The following is a 16,925-nucleotide window of genomic DNA, read 5'->3' on the forward strand; positions in this document are numbered from 1 at the left end:
AGGCTGTGTGATGCAGTCCGTCGTAGTATGGCGTCGGAGTGAGACTCAGTGAGGTTGTAGGATAACGGGTGGTGTATGGTACTCTTTGTGGGGTGGGCTGTACTGTAGTGCTGGGTGATATGTGTCATGGATGTTGAAGGGTTGGTGTTTTGTGTCGAGTGGACTGATGTGTGGGGTGGAGTGGAGTGTGGGGCGGACTGATGTGTGGGGTGGAGTGTTGTGTGGGTCGAACTGATGCGTAGGGTGGACTGTTGTGTGAGGTGGAGTGTTGTGTGAATAAGAGTGTTGTGTGAGGAAGAGTGTTGTGTGGGGAAGAGTGCTGTATGGGGAAGAGTGTTGTGTGGAGAGGAGTGTTGTGTGGGGAAGAGTGTTGTGTGGGGAAGAGTGTTGTGTGGGGAGTGTTGGGTAATAGTGTCGGGTGTTGTGTGGTGCTGGGCGCTGTGGGCTCTGGGGAGTTCTTGAATTGCGGCTGCTGTTGTACAGCATTTGACTGTATCGTGTATTGTGTGGGGCGGGGCAATGTTTCCAGTAGGGTGGAATATGACGCAGAGCTCTGCTTGGTGTTGTGGTGTACTGCTGCGAAGAGGATAGTGTATGTGTTCATGGTGCAACATTCTTTATTTCACTGTGAGGAAATGTCTATAAAAAAAAACATTATACTGTAGTATTCAGAAAGAGAAAACTGAGCGTAATTGTATACTACACAAAGGCAAGTTATGTAGTGTTCCAGGTCCAAGTGATGTCTGTTGTTATAATAATCGTCTCAGGTTGAGAAATCTTATCTTCTTTCCGTACACGGCCAAGCTTTAGAACTTTTACCGCCTCATATCTTCCTAAACACCAAAGTCCTGCCCTTTTTGAAAGGGCAAACTTTACACTTCTAAAACTCTTATGCTTATTTTTGCCTCTTTTCTCCTTCATTCTCAATCTTCTTGGACCTATTCATATATCATTTACGGACCTGACCTCTATCAAAACTTCTCCCCCGTGACCAGAACCTTCAACATCAAAAATAAGTGGCCAAAGATTAAGCTATGAATATCTTTCCTAATGGCTGACTGAGGGAGCTGGGATTTTAGGAGTTTGAGTAATTTCGCCAGGGGTTTCTTGGAGGGACTTGGGAAAGTATGTTGACGAAGAGAAAGTTGGGGAAACTGAAGAAAAAGGAGAGTAACAGATCCTTGAACCCACGGTCATTAATCAGATAGATTTGGCGTCTGTCTGGCCAGCGCTGGAGAATGAACCTCTAGTTTTAACTTCTTGTGGCCGATGGTACAATCCTTGATCATGATGGTACAACCCTTGAGCATTGCGGCACAATCCTTGATCAGGATGGTACACCTCCTGAGCACTGTGGTAAGATACTTTGTAACGATGGAACAACCCTTGACCACTGTGGTACAATCCATGATCACGATAGTACAACCCTTGACCAGTGTGGTACAATCCATTATCAGGATGGTACAACACTTGAACACTGTGGTACAGTTCTTGATGATGATGGTACATCCTTTCAGCACTGTGGTACAATCCTTGATCAGGATGGTACAATCCTTGATCACTATGGTAAAACCCATGATAACGACGGTACAATTCTCGATCACGACGGTACCATCCTTAATCACTATAGTACAACACTTGAACACTGTGGTACAATCCCTGATCACGACAGTACTAATCTTCGAGTATGATAACCTGACCTCTGACCCATAACCATTAAGGATCAAGTCAAAAACCAGGTCACCATACCCATGCGTCGCACCGTTGTACCCAAGGATCGTACCTTCATACCCAGGGATCGTAGCGTGGTGCTGGAAGGTTTGCAACCATATGATGTACCTTGTGTCCTCCTCTAACCTCCTCGTCTCACCCAGGCCCCGTACTACAACGCGGTCTTCGTCGTCAGCCACAACCACCCTTCATTCTTTCCATCGTCACTCACGTCTATTCCCGCCGTTTGTCCTATGGTATTAACGACTGGGGTGATGAATCTAGTGGCTGGCGTATGGCGTTAGTACGGCGGTAAACTAGACTTGAGATCTGTAAGCCAGTTTTCACCACTGGGGAACTCTGGTTGAGCTGCGGTTTTCTTATTTGCACAAAATAATTGCCTGAGGTATGTGCGGGAGAGCAAGCACGGCGACATTTTTGGCTAAAGACAAGGCAAGGACAGTCTGGAGTTACGAAGAACGAGTCGTGGGAGTTACGTCTTGTCAAGAGTTACGTGCGAGATGGAGCGATTGCACGTCTGTGGACTGAATGCCAGCAACAACCTGGGCCAAAGGAGTGAAATTTGACAGCCACAGTGAAGCGCTGGCTCGCTGGCGAGCAGCCGTCACTAACCCTCCCGATACCTAGGCGGGGAGTAACGGTATAAATAGACCATCCTGGTCGTGGCTGCCTACCTGAAGGAGAGAGAGAGAGAGAGAGAGAGAGAGAGAGAGAGAGAGAGAGAGAGAGAGAGAGAGAGAGAGAGAGTTATCATTATCATTTATTATAATTATTATTATTATTATTATTATTATTATTATCACTTATTATTATCGTTATCATCCCTGGGGATAGGAAAGAAATAATACCGCCCACGTATTTCCTGTGTATTGTGAAAGGCGCTTAAACAGGGGGAATGGGGGGTTGGGTGGGTTGGGTGGGGGGAACTGTAAATACTCTCTTCCCGTATCGTTACTTTCCAAAATTACCAAGAAAGGAGGGAGATAAGAGAGGATTTTACCTTAAAGACTCAGTCGTTTGTTCCTGAAGCTCGACGGGAAACGGTGAACGGACTCAAAAATATTACAATTATAATTTTTGTAAATATTTACATCAAAAGTTATCAATACTATTTATCATCATCATTATTTTACTCCTAAAACTGACATGAGATTTAAGGACTGGAGCCAAGTTAATCAGAACAAACCAACCTTAAAAGGCTAAAGTAACACTTTCTATAAAACCGGAAACATATAGAAACTGTGAATAATATCGTGTCATCTCTATTGTTTCCCTTGACACCAGGAATGTTAGGCTATTAGTAAGGAAGATGTGAAGTGGTGATGACACTAGTAATACTAGGCTATCTATATGGATGGTGTCTACCAGCATGGATGGTGTTACGTGACTGATGACACTAGGAATGCTATGGTATCTGTGTTGGATGGTGATGACACCAGAAACAGTCATTAGTATCATGTCCAGTGGGTAAATCCTGACTTCTCTATGCAGAATGTGGATGACTACCTATTCTGAATAAAGAGTAAAATGATAATTTATAAACCTGAAGACAATGGACGGGCCAGGTTGGATTTCATCTCGTGCGACGCAGAGAAGACACACACACACACACACACACACACACACACACACACAGCGAGAGCACTTCCCCGACCCCCAGCCTCTATGCACCAGGCGAGGACAACGAGGGTGACAGGTAATAATATAGAAAGTTCTCCCCGAGTGTTTGACACACTGACCTACATTTCACTACACTCACCTGCCCATATGATTACATCTTTTTACGGTGCGTATACCATGTCTCTGTGATCACTCCGTACACCCTACTGTATCTTCTGGTCTTTCTACACCCTTCGGTATCGCTTGATCTTTCTACACCCTACTGTATCCCTTTGTTTTCCTACACTCTTATGTATCGCTTGATCTTTCTACACCTTACTGTATCTTTTGATCTTCATTTCACTCTACTGTATCGCATGATTTTGTACACTCAAATGTATCTTCTTTTTTTTTTATCCTTCTATATAGCTTGATCCTTCTCGACCCTACTGTATCATTTGTTCTTTCTACACCCTACTGTATCACTTGATCTTCCTACACCCTATTGTATCTTTTGATCTTTGTTACACTCTACTGTATCACATGATTTTCTACACTCAAATGTATCCCTTTTTTTTTCATCCTACTTTATAGTTTGATCTTTCTACACCTTACAGTAACGCTTGATCATGCACAAACCTGCTGTACTTTTTTTTTTTTTTACAGCCTACTGTACCGCTTGATATTCATACACCTAACTGTATCGCTTGATCTATCTACATCCTACTGTACTGCTTGATATTCATACACCCTACTGTATCGCTTGATCCTTTACACCCTGCTCAATCTTTCTATTTTTCTGCACACTACTGTAACACTTCATCATTTTACACACAACTATATCGCTTAATCTTTCGAAAGCTGAGAACCTATCTATTGATTCATGCCGGTATCCCCAGCAAATCTATTGTACACCCCATCCTCATCCTGTGAGCGGTAGCGCAGAAGGATTACAGGGGGTCACAAAGGGTCTTACTCAGACCCCAGTGGGTTGATATTACATAAGATGTTACAATATGTATTCAGTACATACATTACATAGTTTCATACGGTAAGTCTTACCGACTAGATGCAAAGCTAGATATGTCGACATCCTGTCGTATCGTTATATTTCTCGGCACAACAGTGTAAGTTCCATGCATCAAGGCACTGCAAGTTTTGAGCTTTCACGAACATATGAAATGTTCCGTGGGACACGGCATAACTTGGCACTTGTTCAAGACACAGTTTTTTTTCAACGCATCTTCAGTGCTTAGAATAATCCTCAGAAATGTTATGAAGAGAATGACACGTCCCTAAACTTAGGGATGGTTGAAGGTAACACCATCAGACCAGCTGTGGGTCTGGTCACGATCTCTCAGCCCCAGTCTTTCACACACCTCACTTCACCAGTGATTTTTACGCGTGAGAAATTCATTTCAAAGATGATGAAAGTTTTGGTCTTCGCTCTCATGACAATGTATGATGGATTCATTAATTTTCATTGAACGACGACTATTCTTTTTTTTTTTTGGGGGGGGGGGGTCTGTTGTTTAATGGATTCACATGAAAATTTCGAAATTAGATTTTGATTCTATCAAATTGCGTTTATTAATATCTTAGGACTAGTTCGGTGGACTCGAGGGAATTCAAATTCTCGACGATTACATTTCAATTCAGGAAACATATAACGGAATCGTCAGATCTGTTTCTCAATCTACATCACATTAAGAGGGTGGCAAGGTAATTCCAATAATCATCATCTCAGTGCGTGGGTTCCATCTCGAGAAAATTGAAAGAAGAAAGCACATCTTGATTACATTCAAGAGAGTGTTCCTAATTACACGGTCATTTCAGAACATAACTGTACCCGGCTGGTATAATAAACAGAATTCCTCATTAAGCTCAACAACTGGTAATGAGTTGGGGATACTAATTACACCCAATGTTGATTGCCAGTAATAATGAGAGCCATATTAATATCAACAGTTGATGCATAAACGAGATATCTGGATATTCAAATGATGTAATGCCACCAATAATCACCATTTACCCCAAATTAAAGAACTGTACTTCAAATACTTGTAAAAAAAAGCGATAAACTCTCCCAGCGAAGGTTCTAACAGCTCTTCTCCAGAGATTCCCTCTGTGAATCCTTCAGTAAATCCTCTCAGCGACTCATCCAAGGAATCCTCTCCAGGCCATCCTCCAGGGAATTCTCCAATCGCTGACCCGACACCCACCACCCAGCCAGACAACGGCCGCCCGGGCTCCCGGCCGCCTCTGGTCCGACGCCTCCCCCTTCCCGTTATCTCATGGCCTATTATCATGGTAAACAACGTGACAATTACAGCGATTATGGTAATCATGGCCTACAGAATGGCGTCCCTGGGATATGTGATGATGCGCATCCGTCAGAATTTATGACTAGGCTATACTATTAGTGCAGCAAAGGACGCGTTGGTGGCGACTAGGCTGCTGTTAGTGTAGAAGGTTGTCGACACGTTGTGGTCACTAGGCCTCTGTTACTCTAGAGATTAGTGGTTAGTGATACTCTTTCATGTGAGTTCATGGTTAGAGGCTGTGAAATTATGTTGTAATGTTAGGTTAGCTGTAGGAAAGTTGTGTCTTAGGCCCCTGGGCCCCACTCGAGCCCACCTGTCACTCTACCATGTCGATGTGCTGTACCCATTGTACGCTCCATACTGGCCTCCACCTACCCCTAGGTATGTGCCTTCACCCACCCTCTTGAAATGCTTCGTCTACGAATGTCCACACAATAATCATATTAACAGTTAAAACAACACTAACTGTTCTTACGACATAGGAGACGTTAGACCTTAAAATTAAAACTTTACACTAACTGTTGCTACGACATAGGAGACAGTAGACCTCAAGTGGTTGTGTGAGCAAAATGGGAGAGACTGGCAACCACACAAGTTCCACGGACTGACGGCAACTGTGGTTCAAATGGGTACTGGGTCGTGGAAATCTTGTTGCTGGTGCTTTTTGATAGTGACGGTCTGGGGAAAAATGTTTGCTTGATCAAACACACTCACGAAAGTGGAGGAAGTGGAAACTCCTGCATTCTTTATTTTTCCTTTACATCTATTTCTTATTTCAACATCGTATTACCGGGGGTTATCATTTCTTGTGTTTTCTTCAGTCTCGTACTCTCTCATAATATCACTACGGCCGGACCGGTATTATATTGCACAAAAAGAAGCCATCAAAACAACGAGCGACCACGGGGTCAGATCCTGTTCTACCTGGCGACCCTCCAGACACGCCAAACACCGCTCCTTTACTGTGAACACACCCTCCCTCAATGAATACATTATATCTTCTTACTATGCAAGGAAGAATAAGTTGACATTTCACGACCTCGTAAATCTTCCAGCGACTGGTGAAATTGTTCCACAAATCATAAGATAAGTTATACGAGACTCCCGGCTGGAATTTAAAGTTACCAGGTGAGAAGGTTCTGAACACGGCTCGTTCCCGGGTGCTGGAGGGAAGCTGAGCCAACGTAACCACATTAGTTCCTGGACGATTTGTATACTTTCAGAGGATCCCTAGGCTGATAGAGGATCCTCCGGCTGACAACTGAATTCCCGACTGACAGAAAATCCTCCAGATGACAGAAGAACCTCCGGGTGACACACGAAATAAACGGATTAAACAATTTTGTCGGGCTTGGCGGGTATGCTGAGGGCCTCCCATCACTTCTAGCATTGATTCATCAAGTGTAAGCAGTACGTAACCAACCCTTGTGGACTCTTAGATGCAAAGTTAAGGGTTTGCCGCAAGTCCTCTCCAGTGTTGTAGCCACCTCCAGGAACCTTGCAGCACTGAAGAAATCTGGACATAGATTTCAGGTTTTGTTCTCTCACTCGTCATCTACGTTTTAGTTTACATCTGCCCTACAGGCTACGTCTCTGTGGCCTTGTGCTGGTGATGATACCAGACCAGTGCTACCAGGGTGCCATTGTCATACCTTAGCCAATGTAGCCATCACTGCTGGTGTTCTGACCCGTCATGGAAGCTGTTGTCGAACACAAGGACTCCAAGCTCGTGCCTGTACTGTATCGCCACCACCACCATACACAACTCAGTCCTCCATCATAGTTTATCATCCCCATCACTCACAACCACCACCATTACCGCTCCCACATCACAACCAACACCAAGCACCACCATATCACCGTCTCTATTACTGCAACCATCGCTACCACATCAGTACGACGCCATTAATCACTACTATCACCACTACCACGGTAGCGCCACTACCAACCACCACTGCACCACTGAGGTAGCACCACCTGCCGCCCAGGAGGGAGGCCTACAGCCTCACATGATAACATCAGACATTAGTTCCAACTGGCTGGCTGTCCCGTTAGTCCTTCCCTGTTATTGTTCTCCCTACATCAACTCCCTTATGACTGTTCTCCCCTGTTCACTTCCCCTTCTCATTAAACCTCCCTCTTATCATCCTCGTGTTGCTGTCGTTCTTTGTTCATCTCTCCGTGTTATTGTTCTTTCCTGCACATCTTTCCGTATATCACTTTTTTACCATATTCAATCCCTATATTCATGTTCTTCCATGTTCATTTCAATGCTCGTGTTCTTCATTATTCGTTCACTTTCAGACACTGTATTTCATTGTTCACTCTCAGCGAGTGTTCTTTACTCTTTAGTTTCTTCGCTTGTGTTCTTCATCGCTCACTTTCATATCCAGTGTACTTCACTGTTTACTTACAGTGGTAGTGCTCTTCACTGTTCACTTTCAGCGTCTGTGTTCTTCCTTTTTCACTCCTCTTTGTGCCAGTGTTCTTCACTGTTCCAGCCTTTTTTCATGTTTTTGTTCTTCGTTGTCTCACCATTACATTTATCTACATGCTCAGCAACTTGTTCAGTAACTCTTCACCCTTGTTCACCCTGGAGTTATTGTTCATTCCGTCACCCTCTCATTTCTTTTTTCCTGTCTCTCCTATACCCTCCCCTCCACCACCTGCTGCTCCTGTCACTACCACACAGGCAACAAAGGAAACATATCGAAACACAAGGACACCAACGCCTGCTGGTGTATCGAGGGGAAATGGAACAGGGCAAAAACTTCACAGAAATGAGATCAAGGTCATGAGGTGCCGTGATTTTGTATGCGTGGGTCGATGTGCAAAAAGAGCAATGGAATTGAGCAGAAGTTGCTCAGTGTCTTCTTTATGGTAAGTGCAACATGGGCAAGAAGGGTTTTGTGATGTGCTAGTGTGAAGTGAAGGAGTGATGCCCACAGCATAAGCAGGAAAGTGTGGCTGGTGTGTGTCTAGGGAGTGTGGTTTCTGAAGGGTGCTACCTGAAGATGTGATAAACGAGAGATCTTCCTGCTACAGTTTCATTGCTCCTGTGGTTTTATCTGCATCTGTTATACACAAGATTCAAGACTGTGTCTACACTATCTCTCTCTCTATATCTATCTATCTATATCTATCTATCTATATATATATATATATATATATATATATCACTTATCTATTATACTTAGTCGCTGTCTCCCGCGTTAGCGAGGTAGCGCAAAGAAACAGACGAAAGAATGGCCCAACCCACCCACATAAAAATGTATATACATATACGCCCACACACGCCCATATGCATACCTATACACTTCAACGTATACATACATATACATACACAGACATATACATATATATACACATGTACACTTGCTGCCTTTATCCATTCCCGTCGCCACCCCGCCACGCATGAAATGGCACGCCCTCTGCTCCCGCGCACGCGCGAGGTAGCGCCAGGAAAAGCAACAAAGGCCACATTCGTTCACAGTCTCTAGCTGTCATGTATAATGCACCGAAACCACAGCTCCCTTTCCACATCCAGGCCCCACAAAACTTTCCATGGTTTACCCCAGACGCTTCACATGCCCTGGTTCAATCCACTGACAGCACGTCGACCCCGGTATACCACAACGCTACAGTCACCAGCAGGGAAAGGATGGACTCATTTGGATTGAAAAGTTCTTCGATAAGATTTTACAGCGATGATGCAACTTCGCCGTAGGTGATTTGTCACTAGCAAGCGAAATCCAGTAACGTGTGTGTGTGTGTGTGTGTGTGTGTGTGTGTGTGTGTGTGTGTGTGTGTGCGTGTGTGTTACTGGACTCCTCCTGCAGGTGTTCATAACACAGGTGATCAGTCATTCCAGAGACGTCTTTGTCATCGTCAAAGGACGAAAATTACGAAAAATGATTTGTGACATCATTCATCTATCATGAATAATTTACATGTTAAAATACTAACACATCTCAGTATACAGAATCATATAATTTACTCCAACACTGGAGCTAGACGGGTGTGTCCTCGGCGTCAAACTCCCTGACAGCGTTGACGTCCACATCAATATCGTGGCGAATGTGGAGAAGAGCGAGGCTGGTCGCTCGTTTATCGGTCATTTGGCTACGGAGATATGTCTCTAGGCAGCGCGGGAGTGCTGAGTGAACGCATAACGGTGGCAGTGCAGGACTTGGAATGGTCAGCAGTGTGTGTAAGATGACACTGAAGTCCTGTTGGTGCACTCCACCAGTGTAGGTTAGGGTTACAGGGCGCCCAGGAACTTGATGTGTCGATGTAGTGCCTCCATATTTCTAGTTTCGTGTCACCTGGTGAAGCTGATGTAGGAAGAGGCCCGTATCCTTCCTTAATACTGAGCCAGATGTTACCTGTATATTTGTCAATGAAGACTGGGACGATATATAGAGCATACAGGCAGACTTGAAGAGTCTGGCGTTGAGTGATCAGATGTGAATGGGCACATAAGGTATACATTATCGTACTGAGACACTAAAACTATCGTATTTTCCTCGAAATGCACAGTCAAGGTTCAGGGTTTACTGACAAAATTTGCTTCCTCAAATATTTGCGTAGTTAGCCCATAAAATGATTTTGCTTTTTCAATATACTTTACGAGAAAATTCATCGGAATTACAATGAACAAAAAATATCATATGGGTGTGCCTAAAAATGAATAATGCAATTTACGCCGCTGTCATTTCCCTGCTCCTGCTTGGAGTGCAGCCTGGAAACTGCAGAAGTCACAGAACAGTGATCTTGGGGATGCATAACACAAACACACACACACACACCTTTCCTTGTAACTCACTTCTCTTACAATAATTAAGAGAGGTGAATTACAGGGAAAGCTTAAAGGCCTTGAATCTTTCCACCATGGAAGAGAGAAGAGTAAGTGATGCTGGGCCGGTTTTGGAGTTGTAGGGGGTGCCCTTGGGCGAAGAACGTTTGGGGCGGGGGGGAGCCCTTTGCTATCAAAAATTTCAATGCCAAACCATTTATATCAGCCAAATTTCACTGCAACCCATAGACCCCGTAGTATTACGTTCACACTTACATCCTACAGAGTACTGATGGCAGAGGAACAGGCGAGTTCTTCGTTCCCCTCAGGGAACTTCGGTGGCAACATTGCAAGGCTGACAGTATTGCCAGATCAGATCGTCATCAACCAAAACCCTCGAAGTTTGGATAATACATTCAAATTCTTGTGTAAACATTATCCACACTGCTCACAGCTCACGACGGCCAGCCAATAACCAGTCATGTTATGAGCCATATGACATTTACTTTATGTGGAGCCACTCCCTTGGATATTACCAATTTTTTTTAATGGCCATTTCCCTGGGGGCCTCCCCCGTTTTGCGGGGGGACCGGGGCTGTCGCTTCGGTCGCCCTAACCCTCAAATCAGGCCCTAAAAAGGAAGAGCTGATCAAAGCCTTTAAGTCTTTAAACCTTTATGATGATGTCAACAATGAACCGACCAAGAGAGGCAATGATATAACAACCAGAAGCCATGTAACTAAACAAGACTTATTACGAAAGATGTAAAGTGGTATGTTTGTAGTATACGAGTGGCGGATGAATGCAATAAACTGAGTGATGTGACGTTGTAAACTATTCAGAAGTTTTAAAGTTGCATGATAGTGGAGATGATTCAGGAGATGGGGCCCCATGAATGTATAGCTCTCTCCCCGTACACTACACATACGAAATCACACACACACACACATATATATATATATATATATATATATATATATATATATATATATATATATATATATCCCCTATCCCCAGGGAAATATATATATATATTTTTTTTTTTTTTCATACGATTCGCCATTTCCCGCATTTGCGAGGTAGCGTTAAGAACAGAGGACTGGGCCTTAGAGGGAAAATCCTCACCTGGCCCCCTTCTCTGTTCCTTCTTTTGGAAAATTAAAAAAAAACGAGAGGGGAGGATTTCCAGCCACCCGCTCCCTCCCCTTTTAGTCGCCTTCTACAACACGCAGGGAATACGTGGGAAGTATTCTTTCTCCCCTATCCCCAGGGATAAAACTATATATATATATATATATATATATATATATATATATATATATATATATATATATATATATATATATATATATATATTTTTTTTTTTTTTTTTTTTTTCATACTATTCGCCATTTCCCGCGATAGCGAGGTAGCGTTAAGAACAGAGGACTGGGCCTTTGAGGGAATACCCTCACCTGGCCCCCTTCTCTGTTCCTTCTTTTGGAAAAAAAAAAAAAAAAAAAAAAAAAAAAAAAAAAACGAGAGGGGAGGATTTCCAGCCCCCCGCTCCCTTCCCTTTTAGTCGCCTTCTACGACACGCAGGGAATACGTGAGAAGTATTCTTTCTCCCCTATCCCCAGGGATAGGGGAGAAAGATTACTTATATATATATATATTCTTCATTTACCTGAGGAATTTCCAAGTTTCTGTACCTCCAACAACAAGCTTTAGGTTACGTATCAAAGTTTCCCCGGCCTAAAGTTCCCAGGCGACACTGTGGGTGTGAGGGACAGGCAAGTGACGGCGAGTGAGGGCACCAGCCGACGCCGGCGCGGCGGTATACAAGTCAGCTTTTCCAACTGACGTCTCGAACCGCAGTTCTATCCTCACACGCCTCTCCATCCTGCCCTCCTCACCTCTTTCTTTCTCCCTAAGCAACCTTACCCCATTTTCTTCCTCTCCCTAGGGACCCCTTCCCCGACCTCCCTCCTCACCAGGAGGTCAATGACGCAGGCCACACTGGGGTTGGGGAGCGGCGGGCAGCACACTAGCTTCTGTCCCGTCAATTTCGAGTTTGGGGAGATGTTTGCTACGCGACAATAGCCAATATGGCTGTGTGAGGGAAAAGTTTGGTAGTGTGGGCGAGCGAGAGGACCACAGATTGGCTGGTCGCAGGATTCTGTTCCAGCATATTCCCGGACAGTTATGAATGCGACCGACAGCAAATATAACGCAGTGAACTAATACCTGGTCTTAGGAGGAAGTCATCTATAAATGGATTACACTCTGGTTCTGTGTGTCTGGTTGTTATCATGGATATGAGCCAGGTATTGCTTCAAAATCTAATTAAAGCAAATTTAACTCCATGCAGCCAGGCGCCATCAAAACCGTGAAGATTGGTTTCGTAATCCCAGCGCTTTTAGAAGTTTTCAATCGATGAGTTCACTGTTGCTGGAGAGGCGCCATTTCAATATCCTGCTAGGATATTGCCATGAATTCATGGGTAACCACGGCGGTTTACATTATCTTTATATATACTCTTGCTGTCATATGGATGGCTTTAACTCTCATCACCGTGTGATACAACTCTCTTTCCTCCTCTTTATTTTCATTCGTGCCCTAAACCCCGCCCTGGCAGCCCTGGTAACCTGTTCTGGTCACATAAGATCATAAGTCTTTGTAATCATTACCAGAAGTTCCACAAGTAGCCACCTCTCTAGAGCTTCCCTCGTCTCTTAATGGCGCGTGTCTCCTCTTGTCTTCCTCAGCTTCTCCTCCGTGCGTCGTGTCAACAGCAAGCAGGTACGGCACAGGCTGTTCATCCTGGCGTTAGTGGCGGGCTCCTCAGGGGCTTTGGTCCCGTGCAAACTCATGTCTGCACATCAATGGTTCCAACAATGATCAACCTACCCTGAGCACCCGTGGGCCCATCGTCTCTGTCCACACAGCCACTGAGGATGATATCATGAAGGTAGACGCACACAGCAATACTAATACCATCCGAGATAAAAGGGAAAATGTTACATGAAATGTGTTGGAAATGTGTCACATGAACCGGCTCCGTTCTCGAGTGATCATAATGTTAATATACTTGATGATGAATTCACTTGGGAGTGGAAAATTGACAGACTCGTCAATATCCTCCATGTGTGTGTGTGTGTGTGTGTGTGTGTGTGTGTGTGTGTGTGTCTGGAGGTAGCCGTCCCCCTGCATGATACCTCCCCCAGCCTGGTTGCCTCGTTCTCCCCCAGACAGACACCCCCAGATGTAACAGCCACGGGATCCATTAGCCTTACCGTGGGGAATAACATTAAAACTTTCCCGGTATCATGTGTAATATCGTGACCGAGTGCAGGCTGTCTCCGTAGTTTTGACTGAGCCACGTAATTGGTTCGAACACCGTGGTTCTGTTCCCCTAGTTAGACTTGGTCTCTCTGGCAAGAGAAAAAATGTAATATTTTGCAATTCCCTCGTCCAGCAGCTGCTGTGGAAATAACTTGTAATGATATGTGTTCGCCCAGTGAGCCTGCGTTTGTGTGATTACTATTTGTGTGTTGCGGACATACAGTTTTATACTCTTGTTGCTCCCTCCTCTTCACCTTGTATATATGTACCATGCATTTACTCCTATGTATGTACACCTCACCCACCCACCCACACCCACACACACACTCTAGCCTATGCCAGGTACCCATTCTATCGACCAGTCCCTCTAGAAGGATGAACAGGTGGGTGGACTGTGGACCGGCTGCCACGACCAGGATTCGAACCTATGCGGGTTTGATCCCAGGCGGCCCTTGCATGCGTGACGGTTAAGTAACGCTGATCGTTACACCACGGAGGTGTGTGTGTGTGTGTGTGTGTGTGTGTGTGATAAACAAAAGCACGAAAACCAAAACTGTAATATTACAGGCCATCTATCCACACCATTAGAGGCAGAAGAAGAGGAGGCAGATGGCAAGCCTGTAGCCTGTGGCGGCCAGGAACGGGCGAGGAAGTGCTTCTGTCTCGCCCGTCCATGACGTAATGACCTGAAAGGGAGGAGGGGGTTCTGTCTTGCCCGTCCATGACGTAATGACCTTACTGCTTCACAACGCCGACACGAGAACGTCTACTCCGATAGTATATTCCCGTATACTCTGAAGTATATTCCTGTATACTCTGAAGTATATTCCCGTATACTCTGAAGTATATTCCTGTATATTCTGATATATATTCCTGTATATTCTGAAGTATATTCCCGTATACTCTGAAGTATATTCCTGTACATTCTGATGTATATTCCTGTATATTCTGAAGTATATTCCCGTATACTCTGAAGTATATTCCTGTATATTCTGAAGTACATTCCTGTATATTCTCAAGTATATCCCCGTATGCTCTGAAGTATATTCCTGTATATTCTGAAGTATATTCCTATATAATCCGAAGTATGTTCCTACATATTCTGAAGAATATTCCTGTATACTATGAAGTATATTTCTGTATACTCTAAGGTATATCTATGTATACTCCGAAGTATAATCTCCAATACAAACAGTTATATTCCTGTGAATTCTAAAGTATATTCCTATATACTCTGAATTATATTTCTGTATACTCAGTAGTATATTCCTGTATATTTTGAAGTATATTCATATATATTCTGAAGTATATTCCACATACTCTGAAGTATACTCCTGTACACCTTTAAGTATATTTCTGTATACTTGTAAAGCACATTTCTGCATACTCCGGAGTATATTTCTGTATATTTAGGAGTATATCCCTTTATACTCTGGAGTACGAATATTCTTGTTTACTCTAGAATATATTTCTGTACATCTGGAGTATATATATGTATACTCTGGAGTATAATCCTCTATAATTTGGAGTATATTAGTTGGTAACTAAATGGGGGAAAGGTGGGGGAGGGGGAGAGCTTGGCGCCCTACTCCTGCGCTAATGAGAAAAGTTGTGAGTAACTGGTGGGGGTGTAGGGAGGGTGAGGTGGGGAGCGGGCGTCCACCCTGGGTAATATACGTCATGAACCATAACCATGAGGGTTCCTGACAGATATGCCCTTTTTCCAGTATACCAGTGTGAATCTCTCTCTCTCTCTCTCTCTCTCTCTCTCTCTCTCTCTCTCTCTCTCTCTCTCTCTCTCTATATATATATATATATATATATATATATATATATATATATATACACACACACACAATTACTCCCATGACAGGTTTCGACGATAAGGGTCTTGGTGTAACCAAGGACCCTGTGAGGGCTCCTGTAGCCCATAGCTGCGCTGCTTCCAGAAGTGGGGAAATGTGGTCTGCACTCCCTCGATAAAGATGACTTTTCATTCGCAGTGTAACCTCTTGCAGGCCTAGTCCGGTAACCCCTTTATATATAAGTTTATTGGGAAAGGCGTCAGGGAATGAGTCAATGTTGCCACTGGTGATGTCGCGACGACCAAGTTTAAACGCCAGCGAGACCAGACTGTTCCTTACGACAGCTCAGACGACAGATGATGGTGATGATGGTCAGCGAGGGAGGTCCTACCCCGGAGAGCGAGGGGAGAGGGACGGAGGGAGTTAGGTCAGGAGGCGACAAACAAAGTTTCCCCGAGTGAGAGGCGGCTGACAGAAAACATCCTGAAGTGACAAAACTTGTGTCTGATCCTGGCCGACCCTCAGGCTCTGCCTCCCTCCTCAGACTCGTACCTCTACAGTATACTTCTTCACTTACAGCATACTTCCTCCTCTACAGCATACTTCTTCACTTACAGCATACTTCCTCCTCTACAGCATACTTCTTCACTTACAGCATACTTCCTCCTCTACAGCATACTTCCTCCTCTACAGCATACTTCTTCACTTACAGCATACTTCCTCCTCTACAGTATACTTCTTCACTTACAGCATACTTCCTCCTCTACAGCATACTTCTTCACTTACAGCATACTTCCTCCTCTACAGCATTCTTCTTCCTCTACAGCATACCTCCTCCTATACAGCATACTTCCTTCTCTACAGCATACTTCCTTTTCTACAGCATACTTCCTTTTCTACAGCATACTTCCTTTTCTACAGCATACTTCCTCCTCTACAGCATACTTCCTTCTCTACAGCATACTTCCTCCTCTACAGCATACTTCCTCCTCTACAGCATACTTCCTTCTCTACAGCATACTTCCTTCTCTACAGCATACTTCCTCCTCAATACCATACTTACTTCTCTACAGCATACTTCCTCCTCAATACCATACTTACTTCTCTACAGCATACTTACTTCTGTATAACATACTTCTTCACCTACAGCATGCTTCCTTCTCTACAGCATACTTCCTTCTACACAGCATACTTCTTCCCTTACAGCATACTCCTTAATCTACAGCATACTTCTTCATCTGCAGCATACTTCTTCCTCTACAGCATTCTTCCTCCTATACAGCATACTTCTTGATCTACAGCATACTTCTTCCACTACAGCATTCTTCTTCCTCTACAGCATACTTC

The 16,925-nt window shown here is 44.1% G+C and overlaps 1 protein-coding gene across 11 annotated transcripts in view; it reads right to left on the reverse strand.

Moving 5' to 3' along the window:
- LOC139750261 (carboxypeptidase D-like) overlaps positions 1–16,925 on the reverse strand; it is a 273,624-nt gene that overhangs the window by 129,146 nt on the left and 127,553 nt on the right. Inside the window, exon 1 of one of the 11 annotated variants that reach the window (XM_071664822.1) lies at positions 7,307–7,595. The exons of the other annotated variants lie outside the window; for them this stretch is intronic. The gene's annotated coding sequence lies outside the window, so the exon portion shown is untranslated. Of the gene's footprint in view, positions 1–7,306; positions 7,596–16,925 lie in introns of those variants that run through there. 11 annotated transcript variants of the gene reach the window in all.

The sequence above is a fragment of the Panulirus ornatus genome, chromosome 9, assembly GCF_036320965.1.
Source record: "Panulirus ornatus isolate Po-2019 chromosome 9, ASM3632096v1, whole genome shotgun sequence".
Taxonomy (NCBI): domain Eukaryota; kingdom Metazoa; phylum Arthropoda; class Malacostraca; order Decapoda; family Palinuridae; genus Panulirus; species Panulirus ornatus.